The sequence below is a fragment of the Nesoenas mayeri genome (genome assembly GCF_963082525.1).
Source record: "Nesoenas mayeri genome assembly, chromosome: 19".
NCBI classification, from domain to species: Eukaryota; Metazoa; Chordata; class Aves; order Columbiformes; family Columbidae; genus Nesoenas; species Nesoenas mayeri.
In genome coordinates, this window is record NC_137568.1 from 3223293 (window position 1) to 3243542 (window position 20250).

The window sequence follows — 20250 nt, forward strand, 5'->3', positions numbered from 1 at the left end:
CAGCTGTGCTGCCCGGACGGACACCCGCGGCAGCCAATGGGGAGGCGTGGAGGGGCCGGGGAAGCTTCCCTATTGGTGGTGGGAGGAGGAGGAGCCGGGACTTGAAGTTGGAGTGAGGGATCCAGCTGTGCGGAGCGCTCGGCTCGGCCGCCCGCGGGAGCATCCTCCGCCGGCCGTCCCCGGGGCGCCGGGCAGCACTCCCCCGCCCCGGGCAGATGTTGGGGCGCGGAGGGGGCAGGCAGAGCCTCTAAGGCTGCCCGCCCCACGGGTGGAGGCCAGCACCGGCAGCGGGGGCCGCCCCGCCGCCTCCCTGCCTGCGGCGTGCCCGGCTCGGGCCCCCGGAGGCACGGCGAGGAGGAGCTACGGAGCCCGCAGACGGCAGGGCAGGGCGAGGGGGGCGGCCCGGCCCCGGCCCCGGTGGGGGGCGAGGCAGCGGCTGGCCCGGCCATGCCACCCCGGCGCTGAAGCCGGCCCGCCGCAACCCCCAGCCCCCCGGCCCCGCCATGGCCGCGCCCCTCTAGGCGCCCCACCGGCTCTCCCCGCGTCGCCCCGGCTTCCCCCGGGGCCGCCGGCCGGAGGATGGACGAGGATGGACCGCGAGCGGCCGAGGAAGAGCCGGAGCCGGGCAGAGCCAAGACTTTCATCCGCCTTAATGACCTGTCCGGGGCCGGGGGCCACCCGGGGCCGGGGGACAGGGAGGCGGGCAGCGGCGACTCGGAGGCGGAGGCGCTTCCCTACCCGGCGCTGGCCCCCGTTGTCTTCTTCTACCTGAGCCAGGAGAGCCGGCCGCGGAGCTGGTGCCTCCGGCTGGTCTGTAACCCGTATCCTTTGCAGGTGCTCGGCGGCGAGGTAAGCCCTGCGCGCCCCCCCCCCCCATCCTCAGAGTGGTGGGCAGGGCGGGTAGCATCTCCCGGCTGGAGCCCGCCGGATGATGGGGAAGGAACTGCGATTTAGTGGACCCATCATCCTCCGTCCCCGGGGTAAGGGGTGGAATCCAGGCGATGCTTGCCCCCTCCCCGTTGTCCGGCCGGGAAGTTTTGCGGGCTGCTGCAGGGGGCTCGGTGCTCCCTGGCGGGGTGCAGGGCTGGGGGGGTTGGGGCTCCCCTCCCCCGGCCGCCCCTCCGCGATGTCCCGGCTCCCGCGGGCTCCGTCGCACCGCTCCATGGGGAGTCGCGGCGGGAGCCCTGGGCGACCTTTCCTCCCCCGGGGATCGGCCCCGGTATCCCGGCTTTCCCCGGCGCACCGAGGGATCGTAACCCCAGTCTTCCCCCACCTTGCACGACGGTTCTTCCTCCCTGGCCCCGTTTCTCGTCAGTTTTAGGCTCTTTGGTCCCTTCCCCGAGGGTTTTAAGCGGGGTGCAATCTGGGGAGAGGTGGTGGGGCTCAGGGGGTTGGTTTGCTGCCCGGCTCCGAAGTACCTAAATAATTCAGAACGTGTGAGGCCAGGCTCTCTGCAGTCCCCTGGGAGATGCTCCTTGCTTGGAGGGGTCGGGGCAAGATGGGGGTTACAGTGCATTGGACAAGGGCTGCTGGTCACCGGGTCCTGGGCTGAGCTGTGACCCGGCAAAGGCATCTGCTCTCTTTCCAGACTCTCCGTCTGCTCCGGCACAGGCTCTGTTCAAGCTGTTTTAGTCAAGTTTAAGCTTTCAAAAGAAGAGGAGGGGGTGGAAAAGAAATAGAAAAGACAATAGAAAAAATTATATCTTGCCACGGTCTTGGCGCCTTTAAAACCTCCCTTGGAGTTCGAGTTGCAAGCAGCACACGGTTTGGAGCATCACAAGTGTTTTACCATCCCCAAACTCCAGTTCCATTTATTATTTGCAGGAACAAAAAACCCAAAATGAAATAAAGCAGAGTGATGTGTCTTCCAGCAGGGGCTGGTGCGGGAGAGGCAACCACTGCCTGGGAAGTTCCCGGCTCCGTGCTGCTCTGCCTGTGCGAAAGGCAAGCCAGGACGTATGGGCAGCAAACCCACATCTGGAATGCGAGAGGCTGTGCGGTAGCGGGGAGGACATGTTACATGGTACAGAGGGCCAGAATATCCTGTGCGAGTCCTCTCTGCTCCTGGTGTGTGGGAACCGTTAGGAATTACATCTCGGCTGAGGTCAGTGTGCCAGGGAAGAGTGGTGAGGGTCCGCTAGCATTGTGAATATTGTTTTACTTGAGCTTCAGCAATAATTTATCTGATAAACAGGCTGCCTTCTTTCCTAAAATGTCCCCTAGGAGGGGAGAAACAAGATTTCTCTTCCCAGTCATGAATACTCCCAGCAGTTTTCCCCAAATCTCTCTCACACCAGCTAAGCAGTTCAAAGCTGCGTTTATTTAAGCATCTTAGGAAATCTTGAAACTTTGTGAAGCCTTCTGTTTTGGGAAGAAATATTAATGATAGGCTGCAAGTCATTCTGCTCTTATTGCCTACTATGACTAATATTATTTATGACTGCTGATTTAAGAATGTTTTCAAATATTTTTTTTCTTACTAATGATGTTTTGAAGTTGTCTTCAGTAAAACCCCCCACTCCAATAATGGCTTGAAATGTGTCTCCTCCTCTGTGGCTGCAAACACAAGCAGATTAACTTTTGTCCTTGGAAAATTAGTGGTATTGTGGGCACCTGCAAGCCCCACTGTGAGCGGGGATGAGCATTAGGTGCAGCCCTGCAAGCTGGGATTTTCCTCCTCGCTAATTTTTCACTCTTTACCGACAGAGAAAGGCACTTGCCGGCAGCCCTAGGGCCACGGGGGACAATGCTGCGGGTCTCTCAGTCGTGTGTCTGCATGCGGCTGTTTGTTTTCAGGGTCACTGACCCAGAATTGGGGAGTTTATTTAAAACCAACATGAAAAAAGCAGTTCAGCTTACAGATGAGAGGAGGGCAGTGGCCAGCTTGGGCACTCGCGCTGCGTCCCATCGCTCATTGGGCCATTCAGTAGAATAGCATCTCGCTTGTCCCTTTGGCTCTGCAGCCCAAATGTCGGCGCCAAGTCCAGTGCTTATGTTTATTACTTTTATTTTTTGTCTTTAGCATGGTAGGTCAATAAAGTGGCCCTTCTCATGCTGTAATCTTCTAGGAATCATGCCCCAGTGCTACAACTGTATAGTCACGTTGCTGGAAAGTGGTTGTTGCCACCAGCTGCCCTGGAGAGGAGTGACAGCGCTTGGCCTCACGTGGCTGGTGAATCCTGCCTGGGGAGGGTTGAGGCTTTTGCTGGATTCTGTCACTCTCCTGGGTGGTTTTTACCTTTTTGTGGGTTATGCTGACTGCCTGTGCAGAAATTGGGTGGGAAGGCTCTCATTTGAGCTGTGCCTGTGGAGATGCACAGTTTGCCGAGTCGGGTTTGCGGGGCTCTAATCTGGCTGATAAACTTTGCTGTCAACAGGGTGTTGGGAGGAGGTGCTGGAGCTGCTTCTGCACCCTCAGCTACCCCGGGAAGGGCAATTCATGTCCCTGGGGTGCAGCTGGAGCTCCTGGGATGCTGTTCTCCACCTGTCTGGGCTGCTTGTGCGAGTGCAGAAGCTGAAGCTGGGATGCAGGGTTATGGGGAACATGATGGTTGATGTGCTGAGTGTCCAGCAAGGATCTAAAGTCCTGTTGGTTTGTTGGGCTTTTCTACTGTGTTTCAGAACACCCTCTGCCCGGGCCAGGGCAGTTTTTCTCTTGTTGTCTGAAGATGGGAGGATCTGTGCTGCTCTCCTGCTCCTACTCTCCCTTGGGGCTAGAAAGAGGTCATGAAGTCTCCTGAAATACTCCAGAGTCTGAAATCCTGAGGTTTTAACCCTAAAAGCATATTACTCCTGCAAAGCTGTCTTCCCCTTCTTCTCCATTGTGGTTTTTTGAGTGAAAACCTGGCTGGTGTCAGGTGTGCCATGGCACGGGGACCCAGGGAGCCTGATTTGCCACCCATGTGTTCCCTGTGGCTGCGGGATGAAGGGCTCTGCCCCACATAAGGACAACCTGCCTTGAAAGGGCAGGAGCAGGGGCGCGGCTGGGATGTGTTCAATGGTGATGGTGTTGGACCCACGGGCTCAGGGCTGGGAGGACGATGACAAGCAGGGATCCTGGTGTGCATACTGGCAAGGCGGTGAGAGGAGAAGCAGGCATCTCCAGGGGGAGAAAAGAGGAGGCAAGCTGGTGACTTGACTTTCACTTATAAAATAAAAGCACCAGGAAGGCTGGGAGGATGAAAGGCTGTAGCAGGGTCTGTGCCAGGCTGCTCCTCTGATCAGAGACAAGAAATGAGGCTATTTGTTGAGACTTGCAGAGTGATTGAAAAGCAGGGATGGAGAAAGTAGGGAGGATGCTACTGCTTGGTGTTAAGAGCTCTGAATAGGAAAATAACAGTGTAACTGAAAGGGCCTGTGATCTCTATTGTAGTACTGAAATCTGCCTCTTCCCCCGCGCAGTGTCTGCCTGCAGAACGCTCCTGCCTGGAGAGCTGCAAAAAGCTGCTGAAAGGTGCCGTTTTGGGGAGGTGCCCCCAAATTAGTTGAAATTCCATTTTTTCTTCCTGGTTTGGCGGGTGAAGGGCAGCCCTGTAAATGCCCTTGCTGGTGGAGGGGAGGCTTGGGTGGCACTGGGAGGAGCGCTCCTGTGTTGCCTGGCGTTCCCATGCACGGTCCGTGGAATGTGGCTTTCAAAATTGACTTTAGGAAAGAAACACATCTCGATCCGGTCACGGCAACCAGCCCTGCTGTCTGCCTTCGCTCTGCAATACCAGAGGGCTCTTCCAGCCGCCGCTTCGCACGGCTCTGCTCGCTTCCCATTAGCGAGAGGTGGATGATCAAAGGATCCGTCCTGGGGAGCTGCTGAGTGCCCTCAGTTCTTGCTGGAAGTCGGCAAAGCTGCAGATGGCCAGCGGGACCGGAGCCCTTGGGGCTTCACGCCAAGGCAGAGCTGAGGTCTGTGCCGGGCTGGCTCACGGGACGGCGGGAGCTGCCGTGCTGGAGCTTGGCACGTTGTGGAAGGCAGTAACGGTCCTGCTGATGGGGGTGGTCTGCCCTTACCTGCCGAACTCGCCCCGAGCCCCATGGGTCTGCGTCCTGGCACCGCTCCACATTGCCCAGACGGATCCCTCTATCCTGGAGGGACTTGTCTGTGTCTGACTGCACTGGAGCAAGGAGTCTCCTATGTGATGGAGAGGAGAACTGAATGCTTTGAGCTGTGCTGTGGTTTGGGCTCCCCAGGCCTGGTAGTGCCTCCTGGAATACTCCCTCCCCTGGGGTGGGCACTGGGTGACCAGCACCCCTGTCGCCCCAGTGGGTGCTCGGGGTCCTCGGCTGTGCCAGCTCATGGGGAGAGCTGGGCCTGCGTGTGCTGCTGTTTGAAGGGCTGAGCTGTAGCACAGAGTTAAAAAAAATAAAATAAAATTAATCAACAGGATGTGTTTTGAGGGGAGAACACGCATAGTGTTCTTTAAACTTTGATATATTTATTCCAACCTCAGTTTTGGGTTTAACAAAGCAAAAAACTTCCGTTTGAGAGGCTGGACCTGAAAGGGATCCTTTTTTTGATTTTGAAAACCACACAAAGGAGTTGGAATCTGTTTGCTTCATCTGCATCTGATCCGTCCCAGGGCACCTGAACTCCTTTCTCTCCCGTCACCCTGTTCACTGGCTGGTGTCTCCCACCACTTCCCAGTCAGATAGAAATGCTGCTGCTGCGGCCAAACCTTCTCCTGCTCTGTGCCCCTTCCCTGGCTCATGGCGGGAAATGAGAAATGTGCCTGGCCAGGCTGGGTGGGCTCCCTCAGCCCCCCAGCCAGGACTGAGCATCCTGCTGCTCCCCAGGGCAGGTGCTGGTGCATCCCTGGGCTCACACCAGCTCCCGGGCAAGGATCTTGGAGAGAAGCAGAAGCCATCTGTCACCTTTAGCAAGGGCAGCATGAGGATGGGGGGGTTATTTCCCTTCTCCGAGGGAACAAATAGCTGCAAAACTCTTCCCTGCTGTTCACAAACCCTTCAGGAGCGAGCTCAGCAGGAGAAGCAGGCAGTATTCACCTCCCAGAGCAGCCAGCATCCCTACCCGGCAGAGCCGGGATCCTGTCCATCCCAATCTGGGTGATGCAGCGCATCCCACCAGGGCTCTCCGGACCCATCCCCAGCCCGGCTGTGCCGGCAGCCGGGCGCTTCCTTTGCTCCCTGCTTGTGCGTGTGTGTCTTCTAAGGAGATTCTTCTGCGAATTCCCCCTTCCAAGCTGTTGTGTCACATCTGGAAGTTTTTGTAGGAGTTTATCCAAGCGCTGGAGTACAGCGCAGCTTTTTCTCATTTAAAAATCATAGGCTGGCATTTTGAAGCGGGCTGGCGGCGCGGGGCTGGGGGGTGGAGGAAAGGGGAGAGGGAAGCTGTCTGCCAAAAAGGAGACTGGAGCAGAGGAATCGTAATGACTTCCAGAAGTTTTCTTTCTTTCTTCCTTTCTTGCTTTCCCTCCCACTCTCCCGGCGTGCAGACAAAAGGCTCGGCCTCATGCGGTTCATGGTTATGTCATCCCGGCGCGGGGAGCCCCGACGAGAGGGTTGGCCCCGTCCTGCCCGGGTACCCCGCTCTGCTCGGGGACAGCTCTGCCTTGGCTCCATGGAGGAAATCCAGGACAAGGGCTCCCAGACTGGGCCGTCTCCAGAGACCTGCCTTTCATTTGGGGTTGGGAACTGAGGCGGGGTGGCCAGGAGGGAATCACAACCTCTTTGTGCCCCAGGACTGGGGGGCTCAGACAGATGAGCGGTAATTTGGGATGGGGCAGGACCACCCCAGCTCATCCATGGAGCCAATGTGTCTCCTGGTCGATCTGTGCAGACTCGCTGTTCTCGACTTGATCAGCTTTTTTGTTCTCTTCCCCCATTCAGTAGCACTGGGTGTTGGAGCCAGTCTGGAAATGCCCGGGATTTTATGATGCATAGAAAACTTTCTGCTTTCTTCTCCCCCTTCGCCCCCTGCAGATATTTTGGCATTGTGCTGAAAAATGCTTTTTAGCCATTTTTTTGCTTTAAACTCTGTTTCACTTTTTTTTTTCATGCAGAAAAGACCAAGTTTTTGATTGCCCCACGTTCCCTGCCTGGGTCTCTCTCATTTCTCCTTTTTCTTTTCCTACTGTTTTGCTGGAAGGGAGCAAAACCTTTGGCCAAAGTGAACCTCCCTGACAGCTTTTTCATTTGGATCGTGAAATCATTTTCCTTTGGAACAGGAGCCCCGGGGAGCCTTTGCCCCCGGTGGCTTTGCTGGCTGCTGTGGATGGGGAGGAGGGTCCGGGGTAGCGGGGCCAGCTGCGGGGAACGGGGGACAGAGCATCCGGAGTCAGGTTGGGAGGGCTTTGAAGCTTCGCTGTGGTTTGGGGGGGTTTGAATTTCCTAGTTAATTAGGAGGCCTAAGTGTTTCTGGGTTTGTTACGAGGCCAGATCATGGTTTTTCCCTTTCCCGGCGCCTTGGCTCCACTGAGCGACCTAGATGTGAAATATTCCCTTTGGTTGGTGATGCACGCGGAGGTTTCCCCCAACCTGGGTTTGTTTGGCTTTGGTTTTTGCCAGCCTTGGCCTCTCACCCAGGAATCTGGCCTGGCGCTAAGAAATGAAATAATAAAAAAATAAATAAAGGAAATTCTCATGGTTTTATGCAACAGAGTAACAACCGATCGTGCTTCGGGATGCTCTCACATCTGCTTTCTACCAAAGCCCCGGCAAAGAGGCTTCGAGCAGATGGAAAAAGCACATTTTTCAGCCTGAATATTTGCTGAGAGGATCTTCCAGGCTCGGTCTCGGCCATGGCTGCCATGGCACCGGCTCCTGCCTTACGGGAAACGGGCTGTCGGGACGCCAGGGGCAGCACCGTGTGCCCGAGCAGGGCACGGCCGGGGTCCTGGGCTGAGCCCCACGCCGGGGCTGCACGCACATGTGTGGGACCAGGACGTACCCAAGACTCAACCTTTAGAAGTTCACCAGATAGTTGCAAGTGGATGGAAATTGTCTATTGGTTTGGCTCCAACGCCTGAAACGTGGTTTTGGTTGGGATTTTTAGCGTGTTTTCTAGGTGGGACTGGCTGTTTGGTGCTGCCTTTTTTGGTTTTTTGCTGGCTTTTGTTTTGTTTTGTTTGGGGTGTGGTTTTTGTGTCTCTGTGCCCTCCCTGCTTTGCCTCTCCTTGCACCGGGATGTGAAACCCCAGGGTGAGGGCAGGAGGTGGCTGAAAACAGGAACAAAATGCTAAAGCAGGTGATGGGCGAGAGCTGAGAGCTTGGCACAGACAAGCTTATAAAGAAAAGGGGATTTATTTACTGTAATCCAGAGGCTAGCCCCACACTTACAGGGTTCCCGATGCAAAGCATCCTTATATTTATCTCCAATTTGGGTCTTTTCCAAGAGGTTTCCCCTGGTGCATCCACTGAACCAGCCCGGAGATGCTCCCTAACCCTGGGGCTGGCGGCAAACCCGCAGCCAGCGGTGGAGCTGGGCGAGGGGATTCACCCACCTCGGCAGCCCAACCGCCTGGGGGGGGGTTATGCCTTTGGGATTTCCTGTGATTCATAACTTAATCAGGTCAGGTTTAGCGCTCACTCCTCCTACGGCTCTATCGACTGTCTCTGTGCGCTCCGGAGATGCTGGTGGCCAGAGCAGCCCAGGGCTGAGCCCTCCCCTGCCCATATGGCGGACAGGACTTGTTAATGATTTGTTAATTCAATTAGAAAGTGCTCATTAACCTATGGCAAGGCTGAAGCTCCTTTCTGGAGGGCAGGGTTCCCCCCACCCCCCTGCCCCATGTCTGCGACTCCCTCTGCCAAAACATTTATTTGGTGTTAAGCTGCCAGCCACGCTATGCAAATATAGATGTTAATCATGAATAAAGGTTCATTTTTAGCTCTAGGTTGAGACGAGACTTGGGAGGAATCTGGCTGCAGGGGGTGGTGTGGAGTGCTGCCTTGCGGGGGGGTACAGCCCCCGATGCCGGGCTGGCGGGTCCTGCGGGACAGAGCGAATGTCTCTGCTCCTGCTCAGCCCCGGGGTCTGGAGGAATAAAATGTTCCTTCTGCTGTGGTTGAATAAGGCTTTCAAGTGCATTTGATGGCACTTGAACCGTCCTCCTCTGTGTCAGCGTTAGCTGCTAATAGTATGAAACCTGGGTACAGGCGTGTGGTCCCTATGCCTGTGTCGGATGCAGAGTATCATTAATTTGGGAACCATGGTGCCCAGATAGCCTGACTGTAGCAATTCTGCCTTAACAGGAGAAAACAGAAACCCCAGTGAGAATGATAAATAACAGGGTCCTGACGCTCCATTGAATTAATGCTTATTTGGGCAGACAGGGAGGAGAGGAATTAAATTAATATCTGACTTGTAACTGCTACTGTATGTGGTTATTGACTTATTTTGCTTTGGAGGACCATAAATATGTCTTAGGATATACCCCCGAGACCATAATCTGGTTGGGGTCACAGCGCAGGTCTGTCTCTGATGCTCCTTCAGAGACTCATCCTGACTTCTGGGGTCAGAAATCCAAATTCCTCTGACAAAAGACCCGGCCACGTGCAGAGGGGAATGCGTTTGTGCTTTACTGCGAATGTACGGCATAAATCTTGAAGGCCTCTGCCTTGCATAAATCACTTTATTGTTTGCAATCCTCTGGCCGGTGCAGAACCCGGTTCGACTCGGGGGAGAGACGCGGGTGAAGCTCCCGTGTTGGGATGGATCACAGCTGGAGCCTTGTGCTCTTTTCCCTCTTTGCCCAGGATTTTGTCCCCCTGAGGCAGTTGTTTGGGGGTTGGGGATGGCTTGGTGAGATAAGCTGGGGGGGTCTCAGCGCACCCACCCCTCAATAGCCCCAGCCAAGGGGGTTGGGTATCTATGAACGAAATCTTTCCCTTCAGCCCTCGATGCCCTGTGGTTCTCCGGTCTCAGTGACCGGAGGTGATGCTGACCCCAGGCCAGCTGTGGCAAATCCAAGTCCCTTCTTCTTCAGAAACCGCTCATGGCAGCAGCACGGGGGAATCCTATCTTTGACGAGGCTGGAAAACAGCGGAGGAGCCCAAGGGCAGCGAGGGTGGAGACACTTCTTCCTTCGTCTCAGTAAATGGGCTCTGGCTCCTCCAGCAGTGGATGTTCAGATCTCACAGCTGGGTTTTGGGCTTGGCTTTTTGCTGGGTTTTGTTTTCTCTTTTCTTGTAGCCCCATGAAACTGGGCTGTGTTGGCTCCAGGAGCACGGAGGGTTGAGCAAGTGGCAGTTAAGCTGCAAATCTGGTGGTGAATTGGGGGACAAAAGGATGCGATGAAAGTGCTTTACTGTGCCTCCTCCTCCTCCCCTCCCCCAAATCCTCTCCTTTCATCTGCCAAATACCTTGATTTTTTCCCACCTTTTTTTTTAACTATTGCCTGGGTTTTGCATCGGGGGCAGGATGGAGGTTGGGGGGGATGTGTGTGTGTGTGTGCGCGCGATGAAGCTATTCGAGGAGTTGTGATCTCTGCATTTCATTTTGCAGTTCAGCTGGAAAGATCTCGTTTCCAAATACACCCACACACAGGCACAGCAAGAGAGAAAGCAGGCGAGGGAGCTGCTCAAGGGGGATGGGGTGACGCAGGGGAAGGCTGGGGGGCCGGGCAGCACGGGGCGTTTGGGAGCATTTAGTGACTCCTATTTGGAGCGGTCCGTAGACTTTAACTGGGGACAGGAGATGGTACCCTCTGCCTCAACCCTGTATCTCAAGGCCATGTAGGTGCTTGGCTGCACCCATGGATACCTGGCTGCTTTATTTGTGAGCAAAGGGGGTCCCTGAGCCTGGCAGTGGCCCCAAGAGCAGCTGGGGGACCCCGGGGCAGTTGTGGGGTTACACACTGTGTGTATGTAAGTACACACATACCTACCATGGGCTAAGCAGAGCCCAGGACGTGGCAGCAGGGTGGTGAGACCTGCTTTTGCAATGGAATAAGAGCAAAGGCATGGAAAGGAGTTATAGAACTCCTCTCCTGGTGTCCTTCAGACCAAAGTCATCTTGTTTCCGAAGATGCCAGAATGGGTCTCTCAGTCTGTGTGTCCCCATCCGTACCCTCTTTCTTCAGCTCCATCCCTGCCAGCCAGGTCCTGACTCTGGTTCTTGGTTTCTGGGGTAGCTGGTGGTGGTGTGGATGTGTCTCCCAGCACTGAGAGGGATGGGGGTTAATGGAAAAGAAATAAACCTTCATCCTGGTGGGTGTCTGGGTGTGCAGCAGCAGGTGGAGGTGAGGCGCTGGCTGGGAAGCTGAGCAGGTGGCAACTTGGTGGTGGTGGGTTTGGAGGGACACCTGGGGCTGCTAGCCCCCAGCAGCTTGTCCCTGCAGCAGCATGCTGTGGGGCTTGGGGAACACTGCCTGAGCCCCTGGGTCTGGGTTTTCCCATTTTGGGGGCTGTAGAGCAGCTCAGAGTGCTGGGGTGTGTGAGGGAGCACCCCTTCTTGCAGGGTGCTGCTGTGGGTGCCCACATTCCCCCCAGCTCCCATCTGTGCCCCTTGGGTGGGTGCTGGTGGCACGTGTCTCAGCTCAACCCTCACACACGGAATCCTCTCGCTTGTCCTTCTGGGGTCGGCACATGATTTTTTCCATTGCTCTGCAGAGGCTGAGCTCATACAATATTCCCCGAGCCAACACCGCTCCTTTTTGAAGTCCCTCATTTTGGTATTCCTCAAACTCTGCATCCTCAGGCACGAAACACAACACCCCTTGGCACCGGAGCCTTTTCCCCTACGCTGTGGCTTTGGTTCTCCCCAGCATCCTACTGCCTGGTGAAGCCACTGCCCCATCCCCAAGCCACTGGAGGCTGCCATCCCCTCCTGAACTCCCCACAAGTCTTAAACAGTGATAAAATAGGATTCTCTGGCCACCTTGGCACACCGCAGCCTGCTCCCAGCGGTGTTTGTCTTAGCTGGGGGCCACAGCCAGAGCTGGGGCTCTGCCAAGCAGCCAAAATGCCAGAGCTGTGAGTTTATCCCACTGTGTTTGATCTGTGGTCTTAGTGGAAGTCAGGTCAGGAGTAAATGTGGAGGATGTGGGAAAAAAGGGCAATTTCAAGACGGTCAGAAAAAACATCTCGTGGTGCTAGAAATCAGGGTTTTCTTTTTATTTTGCCTCCCCTTGCTGCTGGCCGCACCGGCTGGGATATGAAGTTTATGGGAGAAATAGTGGTGGTTCCGGGAAATATTTTGCCTAGCTCGTATTGTTGAATTTTATTTTTTCTGGCAATGGATGAAGGAAACGGGAACACAAACAGCTTGGCCGGTGGGTTGTTGGTCCAGAAATCAGTCTGACCAGCAAGAAGCTGCTTCGGCAGAGAGAAAATACTCGAAAGCGGATGGGGTTTTCATTGCTTTTGTTCTTCTCTCTCTGTCCCCGCTCCCGGCCAGCTCTGGGGATGCTATTAAATGAGGGACAAATGCATCTGAAGGCAGAGACTGTTAAAGCAAGGATGTGTATTGATGCTCCTGGCCTCCTGTGCATTTTTGCTGATTAAAATCTTAAATTCTTCCAATTTTGACAAGATTTGGGTTTTCTGTTCCGAGCTGGAGAGTCTCTATGGCAACAGCTAAAGGCAACTTTTATCCCTAACCCTTTTTCTTTTTCCCTTACAGAGGGGGAAGATGATGGGTGCACAATGCTGGGGCACTGCTAGCTATTCGAACTCCCCTAATATTTGGGGTAGGGAGAGCCGGGACCAGTTAAATCGAAATACATAATTTTTTTGTGCCTATGAAGTCAAGGGGCTGGAACGAGATTTGCCACAGCTGGGCCCTTCTCCCTTCTGCTGATAAAGGTAATTTTTGACTGTAGGAGAGAGCGGGGTCGCATCAATCCCTGCATCCATCGCACCCCCAGGATGGGAGTTTCCCACTTGGATTAGTCATGTCCGGAGCAGTTTGGAGCGGTTCTTGGAGCGTGATTGCGGCAGCGTTTCAAGACGCAATTAAAACCCCAACCTTTCATGAACAGTCTTGCGGCATGTAATAGAAAGGAAACCAGCTGGGCTAGATTGAAACATAATAGGTTTCGGGAGTAATTTTTAGAACCCTATACTGTAGGTCTTTCTAGAAAGATACTATACAGTTTAATTACATGTTATATTCCTATATGTTATATTTAAATCATCCTATAGTATTGTGTGGGAGGAATCTAATTTTCCACTACAGGGTAATACACCTTTCTATAGGTTTTCAGTTGTGAGTTTTTTTGGTCCAGTTAAATGAAAAATTATATCCTTCCTAGAAAATGCACCAAAATGATGAGAAAATAATACCTTTCTTTAATAAAGTGTGTAAGGATTTTCCATGGGGGTGTGTATGGCCACATAAAAACCCACTTCAAGCTTGTTGGGGAAGCGGTTTGCAAATGGATAGGGATGGGTTTGGATATGTTCTTGGAGAAATGGGCTTTGGAAATAGCAGGTAGGGGCTGTGCTGTGCTGCGTGGATGTTTGCAGTGGGCTGAGGAAGGCAGGAAGAGGAGGGATGGAAGAGCTGAAAATCTAGGCACAGGGTTGTCAAATTAACCCAAGGCAGGTGCTGTGCTGATCTTCAGTGGGTGCCTGAGCAGCTCCATGTTCAGCTCGGCACCTTGTTCAGGGTCAGGCTCACATCGTTGGGATGGTGCAGCCACACAAAGCATGTCGGGGGCTAAATAAAAAGCTGTCGCTTGCAGCAAGCAGGCTATGTAATCTCAGATAAACCCCAGCCTCGGGATCTGATTTTTAATTTTTGGTTTATTTTTTTAGCTTCAGTTCCCCATGTGGAAGTCCAGGCTGGGGCTGTCTGCAGGGCCTTGGGGTGTGGATGATGCTCTTATATTTATTTTGTGTCACTGCATTGTCTATAAGGGCTGAGTCCTGGGAGCGCATGGTTTTGGTCATAGAGTCATCTCCAAAGTAGGCCAAAGATTTCTTCTCTCTGCTGTGCTAATGGGAGATCTAACGGGGTTCAGACGGCAGCCAGGCCCTTCCATGTGCTCATCTTAAAGTGTTTCTGTCAACTGCAGCCCCACCAATAAACCCACATTCCCGGGATGCTCTGCTTGGGTATGGGCATGGCTGGGACACATGATGGTCTGGGGGTAGATTCTGCTCTCTGTAAGAAAATGTGGGGCTGAGCCCCTTCTGTCTTAGCTCAGAGGTGCCCATCACCATGGCCTTGGGGACCTGTCTAGCCCTGAGAACCTGCCTGGCCCAATTTCCCCCCCAGGTTCCCAGGGACCTGATGCCATCCCAGAGAGAGGCACAGAGGGAGGCTGGTGGCCCTGGGCCTTGGAGGTCCCCAGAGGACAAGCGCTTTTTAATAGCCATGGCAACTAATAAGCCCTGCATGGTGACATCCCACCGTCTCCATGGTAACGGGCCGAACATCACATAGCAACATGTGCCTCACGTACCCATGGAAACGGGCCGGGTAGTTTTTTAGCATCGCTGTGTTAAATCTCCATTCTGGGAGGTAGTGGTGGGCTTATCCCGAGGTGAACCTGATGCTACGGGGAGAGGGTCCTGGGGAGAAACCAGGGGGCTCAGGGGCTGTGGGACCCTAGGGGCTTCATGGGAATCGAGCCTGTAATGTGACCCTGGGGTGCAGCCCAGAGGGATGTTCCCAGGCTGATGAAGATGGGGAAGATGCAAGATGCCCGGAGTCTATTTTTTTAAAAAAATTTTTAAAATGTTTTTTTCACAAGAGCAGCAGCTCTTGGGGAGAAAAATAATGATTTGAATTAATCACCCAATGGGCTTTTGGTTGCTGAATGTGGAGAACAATAAGAGGTGCTCAGGGCTGGAGAGCTGGAAACTACCTCGCTGCAGGCAAAATGTTTTCACAGTAGGACATTTGCTGGCTGGTTTTCCTCACCATGTCTGGGGTCACCTCAGCCTCCTGAACTGGGGTTTTCCAACCTGCCAAAACCAGGTGTAGAGGCGGGGGATGTCGCTCCTCGGTGGGCAGCATCCAGCAAGGGGGGGGCAGCAGGATGTGCACCCCTGCCACGGCTGGCTCAGCACCTCATTAACTCACCCCAGCTGTTTTGAGTTAATTAGGATTTGTAGCTGTTGGGTGTGAGGGACCTGTGAGCTCCGAGCACGACCAGCTCCCGTGAAACGCTGCGGGTGTCGAGCTGCGCACACGTGCTGGGTGCAGCATTCGCACCGAGTTGCTCTGGCAAGTGCAGCCGTTTCCTGAATCTGTCCGCTAACAGGCTGAACATTTTAGGAATTCATTTATTTGGAGCTGTTGAAGCATTTCTTGCAAACGTGTTTCAGCCCTTCTTCCCCCATTGTTACAGACCTACCATTAAAAACACATTGCACTTAGGAGTATCTCTGGTTTCTGTAAAACTCATGCAAACAAATGTGATCGCTTTAGGAAGGTTTGCAGGTTTTTTTTCTTTAACTTCATAGTATTTTCTCTCTCTTTTTTTTTTTTTTTTTTTTTCTTCTTTTTTTCCCCATCCCTCCTCCTGGCTGGTGCTTGGTCTGCAGAGGCTGAGACTGGTGCTTAGGTAACACATTCAGCAGGGTCCAAGTCCTGCTGGCTTTCTGGAGGGCTTAAGCTCTGACTTTGCTCAAGTGCTTCTTGGGTGGGACTTCAAAACTGTGGAGGCTTTTCAGAGTTTCACCCGTAGTTTATCTGCTGTGGGAAGACAAACCCTGGCCGAGAGCAGAGCTGGCACTGGGGGAGATAGTATCTGGTGGCTGGTTTGGGCTTGTGGGTCCATTCTGGTCAGGTATGAAATCAGTGTAGTGAAGGATGGACATAAAACCTGTGGAAAATCTCTGTGCCCAAGTTCTTCTGTGTCTGTTTTTGCCTGCTTGTTGACATACTGGGGCTCTTGAGGCAATGGCAGATGCCTTTCCAGCTCCATCCAGATGAAAAATCCCTTCCCTCACCCCGAAATCTCACTGCGTGTCTCATCTTGTGCACGTGAAATGTAGCTTGTGATGTGATTGATCCAGAGTGCTTTGCCTCTCCTCTGCTGCTTGTATTGGACACTTAATGGTTTAGAGTTTAGGAAGAAAAAAAGGAAAGAGCAAGGAAATGGCAAAAGTTAGGAGAGTTTTGGTGTCCAGGTGATGCACCAGTATAACCCCATTGGCTTGAGCTCCGTCTCCATCCATTTGGCTTCTTACCCTGGCAACTGTCTTATGCTTCTCGGATGGGAATTAGCACCAAGCCACAGACTTTAGCCAGGACCCACGTGGCAGCATCAGACAGGATTTGCCCTCCCCGGCATCGGCACAGGCTCGTTTTGCCACGTGCGGGATGCTCAGTGATAACGGCGTCAGCGCTGGCCTCGAAGGAGAGCTGCAGCCAGCTCTGCGAGGTTTAATTAAATCTGAAATTCCAGCCCTTTTCTCTCCTGGGCTTTGGCTTGGGATGCCACGAATAGGAAATCAGTGGAAGGAAATAATGAGAATTAGAGCAACTTCAAGGGCCGTTGCATTCCTGGCTGGCGGGGGCTGGAGAGCAGGGGAGCTGTAGTGGGACAGAGCTGTGCTTCTTCTTTGGGGTGTGCATTGGATGGACAGGATAACTCCCAGGGAAAGGCTGTGCCATTGCTCCAGCTGAGCATCCTCCAAATCTGGGATCTGTTCAAACCAGGAGCTGGCCGTGCCATCCCCAAATCCCCGTTAATAACAGAGCGGTTCCGCGCCTGGCAGCAAACAGCCCTGCAGTAGGTGTCTTGTCTTTTCTTTCCTTTTCTTTAGAGGCATGCTCATTAAGGCTGTGAAGAGCCTGACTATAAATTAGATACAAATGTACAGTTAACGCTGAGTCTCCCCAAGACCAGTGTAGGTATTCTGGTATTTAAACTAGCAGAGCCAAGGGTGTAAGGATCCAGCAAAGAGGTGACGGGGGGGGAAAAGTGGCTGTAATTGAGGTCAGTATTTGAACAGTGAAGACCAATTAATGCTCCTGAATCAATAGATCTGCGTGATTGAACTAATATCCCCACTGAGGATTTGTGTGCACGCTGTGCCTGGGTACCTTTGCCAAGCGCATGCCCAGGGTGAGCTGTGCCATGGTGGAGATTTTGGTGCTGGCAGAGTTTTTGGTGTTCGCACCCTGAAGGATGCTGAAGCTGGGGGTCGGTTGGCAATGACACCGGCCGGCAGCTCCTGCTGCCTTGCAGAAGCCACTCATCCCCTCAAACCGCAGTCCCTCGCCACTATGTTTCCACCACCCAATATTAATGCCAAAGTAGATTTGACTGTGATTTGTTGACACGGTCGAGGTGCCAGGTGGCTGCATCCCAGGTCCCCATCGGGATGTCCCAGTGCTGCGGTCATCCCCTCACTTCACCTTTTGGCTGCCCAAGCCTCGCTGGGGCGGTAGCTTCGCAAACATCCAGCATTCCCAGACTTACATTTTTATTCTCCTTTATTGCTCTTCCAAGAAAATGCGTGTATGCGTGGGGAGAGGAGATTATCATGTTAGCATTAAATACCCTGAGAGAAGGTGGGGAGGGCCGGCTGCGTGATTTTTGCCTGGAATATCTCCCAAGGACAGGCGGCCCAAGCAGCAGCATTTGTGATGTGGCACCCATGGGTGCAGCTGCGCTGAGCGCCGTGGGGTGCAGGCAGCAGATGCAGTCCTGGGGAGTCTGTGCTCCCCACAGACATGAGAGAGCAAAGCAAGGAGGAAAAAGAATCCTCATTGTTATTATTCCATGAATTTCATGTGCCGAACTGATGCATATGGCAGATGAGATGATTTGCCTCCAGGCGTACAGGAAAAGCAACGTGAGACAGGATCTTTTTGGCAATCCTGTGTTTTTAATCATGACATGAAGTTTTCCTGGAATGGGAAAGGCATGGAGGGGCCATGGTTCACGCACCTGGAAGGTGGGAGATCACACTATCCCTGCACTGTGGCCGGTGCTGCCCGTGGAGCTAGCGATGCTGCGGCTCACCCCAACGCTGCTGCTTTTCATCCCCATCTTTTCTGAAGAGGGGAGAAAGTCGCTGCTATTTCCACCGTCGTGCTCCATTTCCAGGTTAGGAATCCAGGACGCTCCCAGGTTTGCTGGAGGAAGGTGGGGGAAAGGCTGCCAAACCTGGCTGTGCTCGGGAGATTATTTATGGCCAGATTTGGTGCCACGTTTGATACCTTTTGCTACCTCGTTCCCACCTCCCACGGCCCCGCGCTGCAGCTGGGCTGGAGGAGGGGGACGAGGAAAATGCTGTTGGCAGATCCCATGGGGCCTGATCCTGCCCTGCTTGGGCCGTGGAGGGAGAAATGAATCTGTCAGGTCTCTGCAGGGAGTTAGGCTGCTCAGTGGGGCAGGGAAGCAGGTGCCCTCCCATTGCATTTCACCTTGCCCAGCCGGAGCAGTGCAGGGACAGGAGGATGGTGCCAGCGTCCCCGTGCTGACTTCCTGCAGGGTGACACAGATCCTGGAGACCCCCCCTGCCACCCCTCCTGCTCTCACTGCCGAGGGCGCGTGGGCAGATGGGATGAATGAGCGGTGCTTTCGGAGATGCTCGCAGCAGGTGCTAACAAGCGTGGATTGAAATACCGCATTGCCGTTAAATACGTGGATTTTATTTTATTTATTAAAAAAGCAGGAATAAAAAGCATGAATGCTGGCCAGGAGTGTTGGTGGGAACTTCCTCATTCCCCTCCCTCACCACCAGCAATGCCCCGTGGCCAGAGCATGGTGGTGAGGATGCTGCAGGCTTGTGAGGCTGTTGCGTACCAGGGTAGCGGGATGGGTGCAGGATGCATGCCCCAGTACAGCACAGGCAGGCTGCTGGTGCTGAAGGGATGGCAAGGCTCCAGTGCCAGTTTGAATCTGCTCTAGCTGGCTCCCTGGGAGTCAAGCCTGGCTCTGGGGGGTGCCTGTGGTCTGGATGTTTCAGCCCCTGTCCTTGGCTGTCGCTTCCCTTTGAGCTGGCAGAGGCACGGGCTGAACCCCGCACCAACCCAGCGTGTTTAGAAACAGCACAAACGGCAGCTTCTCCTCACCTCCAGCCCCATCCTGAGCCATGGATGGGGAGTGTGATTTATGTTTCCATGCTTTTCTAGCGATTTGTGGTGTGTTCCCACGACTCCAGCTGCCGGGACAGCCGGGGGAGCAGCTGGCTGGGCGAGCTGGCAGCGCCAGGCGCTCCTCACTCCTCCCGGCTGGCCCACGCGCCCAAAGCTGGGGAGAACGTGGAGCTTGCAGGCTGGCGCTGAGGGTGTGGCGGGTGGTTTAGCAAACTGGCATTTTTCTAAAATTACTGAGGCTGGTGAATCTCTGGTGCGATGTCGCAGCTGAGCAGGGTGCTGTGCATCCTGCTTTCCCAGCATCGCTGTGCTGCCAGAGAGGTTTTCGGCTCAGCATCCTCTGCCGATGGAGGGGGACCGGCGCCGGGCAGGCTGTGGGGACCCGCCGCACGCATGTTTGCGGAGAGTGGAAAGTAAACACTGTCACTTTGCATTATGTCCCTGCTTGCCATCGGACAGGCGTTGGCAACTGCTGCCTGCACCCACCCTGCTTGTACCCACCCTACTGGCAACCTGAGCCCGGGTGGCTGTGGCCAAGAGCGGGCGCCAGCCAAACCCGGAGCGGCTGTGTCGGCCACATTCTGTGGAGCAGCCTTGGTTGATTAAGAAATTGTTGCATAACCTCTAACGAGGCTCCTCTCTGGTTTACAGCTGCTTGCCTCTCTCCCTTCTAATTAAGCTGGCACGGTTCCCTTTGGGTTTGCCTTCCAAGGAGGGCTGCTGCGCAGATAACGGGGCTGGGGCTGCTGTGCGCTGCTTCACCTGTCCCAGCTTTTGGGTCTTTTTAATGCTGGGTCAGTGGTGGCGTTGGGGATGGGAACAAGGTAGCACCTTATGCGCATGCTGGTGGTTGGTGATGCAGCATGAGCATCACCGCTGCCTTGGGTGGGTGCAGGATGAGGCTGCTGCTGCTCGGTGTTACCGGCTGCAGATGCCAGAGCCACTGCTCACCCATTGAAAATATGCAGAGTCTCTGAATGCTGCTGCCTGGAAGGAGGAAAAAGCCAAAATATTTTTCTTGGAGAGAGGAGGGAGCCAGGGAGGGATCGCAGGGTGCCAGCTCCTTTCTGCAGTGACCCCTACGGCCGGGCATGTTCCCTTTGGCCCAAGCCCTCTTTTCCTAACGTGTACCATTGGCACCAGGTGGCTGAGACGGGGGTGCTGCAAGGAAACCCAAGAGTCTTTGGCTTTGCTAGAAATGAAATGAGCAGAGGGCGAGGGGGGACCCTGTTAGCAGGGAGGGTCCGGCCCCGTTTCTCAACTCAGGGCCAGTGAAACAAAAGAGAAACCCACGG

General features: G+C 54.2%; 1 protein-coding gene across 1 annotated transcript in view; it reads left to right on the forward strand.

The window, feature by feature from the left end:
* Positions 1-651: 651 nt before the first annotated feature.
* CACNA1G (calcium voltage-gated channel subunit alpha1 G) overlaps positions 652-20250 on the forward strand; it is a gene marked incomplete at its 3' end in the record, with an annotated part of 137244 nt that continues 117645 nt past the window's right edge. Inside the window, exon 1 of the mRNA XM_080356526.1 lies at positions 652-821. The remainder of the gene's footprint in view (positions 822-20250) is intronic.